Raw genomic sequence first — 6,622 nt, 5'->3', positions numbered from 1 at the left:
AATGTATCCAGTGTCCATCTCTGCTTCCTGCTCTACACCCAGACAGAAGATGGTACTTACCTCAAAACTGGGGCCACTCTCATCTCTGCTTGCTATGCTCCCGCCACTCTGACCTTTGGCTGGCTTCAAAAGTCTACAAGACAATGGGCAAGAATTGAGCTGGAAAAGAAAAGAAAAAAAAAATGGCTGTAAAAGAGAGAAAGAGAGGGAGGGAAGTGGAGCTTTATTTTAAAGGGAATGAGCATACTATACAAAATCAGAGGTTGCAGGTAGGCCTCAAGTCAGCACTGGCACATCTGGTCACATGGACAATGAACTGTAAGACACACTATTTCCAAAGAGTTCTTGGTAGCTCAGGAAATGTTTACAAATTCAATGATATGTCTTTAATTTATCTCTACTATATGTAAGTATGCAATAAAAGAAAAGACTGACAGAAAAATGCATGAACATATAGAAGGGAAAGGACTGTTGGAAAGTTTATATCCTTCTCTCTTTTAGATAGTTGTAACCTGTCTACAAAAAAAGCATATTACTTTAATACTAAATATATATATATATATATATATATATATATATATATATATATAGCAGCTGCAGGGAACTGGTGAGGATACACAAATGATAGGTTCTCTACACCTGCTGAAAGCTTTCTCAGAAAAACTAGCATTCCCCAGCCCACAATAGCAGACGAAACTGATTTCACTACCAGAGATGCTGGGGATTCCAGCACTTATCCTATGCAGTGCTCAGCACTGCTCAAAAACAGTTTTGTGGTACTCGAAGGACAACTAAGCGAAAACAGTAGAGATGTCAACTTCTAAAACTGGAAAGCATGGTCATTCCAAGGTATACCTTGTTGGAACTGATATTTTCATAGGCAAAAAATATGAAGATATGTGCCTTTCTACTCATAAGATGGATGTTCCAAATATTAAGAGAAATGATTATCAACTGATGTGCATTCAGGATGGTTACCTTTCCCTAACAACAGAAACTGGTTAAGTTCGTGAGGATCTTAAACTGCCAGAAAATAAGGTAGGCAAAGAAATAGAAAGTACAATGCAGGTGAAGATGTACTGGTGTCTGTTATGTGTGCAAGGAGTGAAGAATATGCTGAAGCCATAAAGCACTGCAAATAAATGGGGACATGAGGCACGAGCCAACAGTTTGGATCTGGATCAATTGCAGATCTAAAGTTTGGTTCTAAGTTGTCACCAAAGGTATGACATTCATAAGCAACCTCATTTTTTTTTAACTGTTTTGAAGTTGTGCTGGTTCATTCTGCAAGTAGTCAGCAACTCAAAAAAATCAATATATAAAATTTTTAAAAATTTTGTGTCTTTCCTATAACATTCCTACAGTTTTATTATGTGGGTGCAAGAAACATGAAGCTTCAGCAAATGTGATTTGTCTGAGCAAATCATTCCTTAATTTTAATAAAATGATTATTGAACTAGGGTTTTAAAAAAGATAATATAGCATTTGGTAGTACTGAAGTACCACATTTAAGTTAAATTGCTCTGCATTAATTTCAGACTTAATGTCATAGAATACGTAGATTATGGATTCAAATTGTTAGTTTCAGTCTGTGTGTGGCAAACAAATCTTTAAACAAAAATCATGTTATCAAAGAGTATCAGTTATCTTGGTGGTTGTGTGAAATGATATACATTACTTTGGTCATACCATTCTTTGCCACACTGTTGGCAGACGTAAGCCTTAGATGGTGGTTTTAGTACTTGCTTGTCATTGACAGAGGGACACTGAGCTGTTGGGTGAAAATAAACAAGTCACACTGTAAAGATGACAAAAAGGATAGTGGCAAAGGAGGTTGGTAAACTCTAGGTTTTGACTTGAGACCTTTGTAATCAGCATAAAAATTAGGAAGCAACTTTTTTAAAGAAATTTTTTAGTTATAGATGGTCACAATGTCTTTATTTATTTTTATATGGTGCTGAGGATCGAACCCAGTGCCTCACACCTGCGAGGCAAGTGCTCTACCACTGAGCTACAGCCCCAGCCCAGGAAGCAGCTTTTTAGTTGTATTTTTGCTTTTAACTTTTGTTCCCCATGACTCCCTGGCATTGAAAGGACTGACCTGCTTTACAGGACACTGTGCAGTGCTTTTTTTGCAACCATGTTGAATTAAGTGTTGGTATTTACCAGTAATTGTTCCTTTTCAACCATTTTAAAGTATTTTTTTACCTTAAAATATTAGACTTGGACTGGGGTTGTAGCTCAGCAGTAGCCACAAGCGAGGCCCTGGGTTTGATCCTCAGCACCACATAAATAAATAAAATAAAGATATTGTGTTCAACCACAACTAAAAAATAAATATTTAAGAAAAAAAAATATTAGACTAAAACTGAGAATTCTTTTTTTTTTATTTTTTTTTAATATTTATTTTTTAGTTTTCGGCAGATACAACATCTTTGTTTGTATGTGGTGCTGAGGATCGAACCCGGGCCGCACGCATGCCAGGCGAGCGCACTACCGATTGAGCCACATCCCCAGCCCTAAAACTGAGAATTCTTAAGTTGATTTGGAATTCTTTAAATTGATTTGTTAAATTTATGTATTTTTTTCTAAAGTAAAATGAAAGTCAATCATGGAATAAATGTTACTTTATTTAAAATTATTATTTAACTTATTTTTTAATATTTATTTTTTTGTTGTAGCTAGACACAATACCTTTTATTTTATTTATTTATTTTCTGTGGTGCTGAGGATCAAACCCAGGGCCTCGCACATGCTAGGCAAGCGCTCTACCGCAGAGCCACAACCCTAGCTCTATTTAACTTATTTTAAGTGTTATGTATTTTTTCTGTTTTCTGTCTTAATTCAGTACCAATGTGAAATGTGAAATTTAACTAGGAAAGAAGTCTATAAGCCAAATCATTCTTTAAAGTGTTTCAGGTGACATCACTGCACTCCCATTTTGTCTTTTAGATCATTCATATATATGTTTGTGTGTGTGTGTGTGTGTGTGTATGCACATGTATATATCCATATATATCCAATATATATCCATATATAGTCATTCCAAAATTTTAGACATCATTATAGAGTTTAGCTCAGTAGCAATGATTACATTGGAGTGAAACTTAGAACAAAATCACTTATCTCAGTAATGATTTAGTTCTCTAAGACAAGTTCTGAGATCTTTCCCATCATGGCTTGACCTCAAAGGTCTTTGTTCCTATCATCTAGAGAAAAACATGAGATATAACTCATCTAATAAGTGACCAGAAAGAGTGTTAAGAACATAAGATCTCCAAAATTCAGTTGCTTAATTTGTACACACTTTAAAATTTTGTCTTGGCCTCAACAAACCCATTTGGACAAGAAGCAAGATACTTTAAGAGAAGTACAAGGAAGAGGATTCTAAAGCACAAGAAATACTGAAGTCACAATAATTCTTTTAGTAAGACATTAGCTTTTGCCCATCTAAAGCACAATTAGTAATTAGGCTGAATTATTTCCAGTATTTTTTTTTTTAATTTTTTAAAATAGTTGTAGGTGGACAGCTTGCCTTTGTTTATTATTTTATGCGGTGCTAAGGATTGAACCCAGTGCCTCATACATGCTAGGCAAGCGTTCTGAGCTACAGTCCCAGCCCCTCTTTTATTTTTAAGACACACTTATTCCACATCATGATTAGACCATTATACTTAGCAATCAACAAGCATGAATGCAAAAAAAAAAAAAAAGTCTAGATTAAACCTTTGAGAGTTTTACACTTTTCTCAGAAAAGAAACTAAAATAACCTGTTATACAATTAGTCACAAATATAGTCCTCAAGGGTTTTTTGCCCATACACATGAGTATTGTCTAAATCTTATCTTCTTTGTAGCAGCTAGGTCCTGCCATCACTGTGCTTGGCTGAGTTTACAAATCTATTGTAAACTATAGCTTCCCTGTCACTTCTCTGGCTCTCCTCTCCTGCTAAGCTTTGTTTTCAGGCAGTATTAAAACCTTCTGTCACTGCCATAGCTACTGCTGCTGCTGCAACCATCATAGCCACCTTGGTTTCATGGTTTAGCAAAATATTGGTCTCCACCACCATAAGGTCCAGAGCTTCTTCCTCCAAAGTTCCCACACCCACCATGGCCACTGAAGTTCCCTCCATAACCAAAATTGTCATTTCCTCCAAAACCAGCTCCAAAGTTTCCAGAACTGCTTCGACCTCTTTGGCTTAATGAAGCATTAGCCATCTCTTGCTTTGATGGGGCTCTTGTTACTTCACAGTTGTGGCCATTCACAGTATGGTATTTCTTTATTATTTATTTTTTGTACTTATAGATGGAAAGCATGTCTTCATTTATTTAATGTGGTGCTGTGGATTGAACCCAGTGCCTCACCTACACTAGGCAAGTGCTCCGCCACTGAGCTATAGCCACTCCCACAGTATGGTATTTCTGAATGACACACAGAGTCTTGTTTGTCAAAAATTACAAAGCTAAGCTGCCGCCCCGACCTATGCAGCAGTTGAACTTAAGATGGCTGGTGTGAATCTGCAGGGACACCAAACAAAACACAGACACAATTTACCTTTGCACAAGCTTCAGGACAGCTTTTCCACTTTCGGCCTCAGGCTTCCCAAGAGAGAGAGCAAGAGAAAGTCACGAGAGGCAGGCAAGAGAGAGTGAGCATGTAAGTGAGCTTTTATTGGGGGAACTCTCGTTCTTTAGAAAGTTCTATCCAAAAAAGGCCAGAAGGGGCAGGGATACAAGGGAACAGGTGAGTGTAACTCAACCCTGTGGGCACATCCCACAAAGAAGATCCCTTACTATCCAAGCTAGACTCTGCCCTAACCAGAGCGAATGCAATGGTTGGTCAGAATCTGAGGCATCAGGACTAGAAGGGTACGGTCATTCTTTGTGGCTCCCCACACAAAGCCCCTTTTCTTTCCACTGCCTTGGTCAGTCATGATTTCAATAACTTCAATTTTTCCGTACTGTTCAAAATAATATTGTAGGTAATGTGGATTCAGGGTCTTTAATGGTACCAACAAAGATCTTCTCCACAGTTAAGTGGGCCCCTGGTCTTTGAGAATCTTCTATTGAGACAGCTCTCTGGTTCCACAACTCTTCCATCCACCTTGTGTGGTCTTGCATGCATGGCTGCATCCACTTCCTCCACAGTGGTGTTTAAGTGAAAAACCCAAAGCCCCTGGAGCACTTGGTATTTGGGTCTCTCATTACCATACAGTCCATGAATTTTCCCCATTGCTCAAAAATGGCTTCTCAGACTCTCAGTTGTTTCAAAGCTCAGCCCTTCAAAGAACAGCTTCAACAGCTGTTCTGGCTCTTTAGGGAAGTCTGATTTAGACATGAAAGGCAACAGGAAGAGACTTTAAGGATACTTCATCTGAGGTGTCCAAGGCAGAAAGGAATAAGCTAACAAATATATCCCCCTCCAGTATTCTATTTAAGTATTTACTACATACTGCTTTAGTTTTTGTAGTACTCTAATCTCTCACTTCTGGTTGACATTACCCATAGGAATTCCAGAAAAGTATTAAACTGTGTTGCTGGCTGGTCATTCTTCTGGCCCCAGTTAACCATACTAGACTTCTGACCTAGTATTAGTTCTAGATTAGCATGCCCTTGTTCTTCCTAATTTGTCAAACTTTACATAAATATGTTTTCAATTGTGATATAACGATCTATAAATGATAATAATGCATCTCTACCTCCATACCTTGTATGACAAAAGCTATTTATGTATAAATATTGCATTTTAAATACTATATGAAGTGTAAATACTCTAACATAATTATAGATTTTGAAGATATGGGACTTTATTTTCACATAAGTCATTTCTCTATAACTAATTAGTAAAGCTTTATAAATTGTATTAAAAGGAAGCAGGGAACATATATTTTTTTAACAGAACAGAAGTGAATTCTTTTTTTTTTTTTTTTTTTTTGGTACTGGGGATTGAACTCAGGAGCACTCAACCACTGAGCCACATCCCTAACCCTATTTTGTACTTTATTTATAGACAGGGTCTCACAGAGTTGCTTAGCACCTCACTAAATTGCTGAGGCTGACTTTGAACTCACAATCCTCCTGCCTGAGCCTCCTGAGCCACTGGATTACAAGAGTACATTCTTTTTTGGCATCAGAGAAAAGTTAAAAGTTGATTCCTACTATTTGTTGTACTTTTTTGTAGCAAATGTTAAATATTACAAGTTATTATGTATAGAATTTAGATTGTCATGTTGATAGATTATACAATGATACACCATTTTTGTCTGTACACATTTCACCAGTTTATAAACAATATTAACAGGTTGAAGTTTGTTTCTTTCTAAGAAAGCATATTTTATTTCTATTGTGAACATTTCGTTACACCTTATTTGCTACAAAGTTGTGTACTCTCTGACAGATTCAAACCATTGCTGTTCTGATGACACATTTGCATCATAACATAATTGCGATGTTCTTTTATGCTCTCCTCCAAGGGCTGTCAGTCACTTGAAGAAATTGTTGCTAACCAAGCTCTGGCCTCAGTTTCTCTTAATGGTACAGATTTCTATACCATGCTTTATATTAATTACCAAAATTCCTGCAGCCTAACAATAATATCTTAAACAGGAAATGTTGCAATAAAA

General features: G+C 36.8%; 1 pseudogene; it reads left to right on the top strand.

Moving 5' to 3' along the window:
- The first annotated feature begins 311 nt into the window (after positions 1 to 311).
- On the top strand, positions 312 to 1,142 carry LOC114079200 (eukaryotic translation initiation factor 5A-2 pseudogene; annotated as a pseudogene).
- The last annotated feature ends 5,480 nt before the right edge of the window (positions 1,143 to 6,622 follow it).

This window comes from Marmota flaviventris, chromosome 18 (assembly GCF_047511675.1).
Source record: "Marmota flaviventris isolate mMarFla1 chromosome 18, mMarFla1.hap1, whole genome shotgun sequence".
Taxonomy (NCBI): domain Eukaryota; kingdom Metazoa; phylum Chordata; class Mammalia; order Rodentia; family Sciuridae; genus Marmota; species Marmota flaviventris.
Note: the sequence above shows the minus strand (reverse complement) of the source record. Positions and strands in the feature narration are given on the sequence as shown.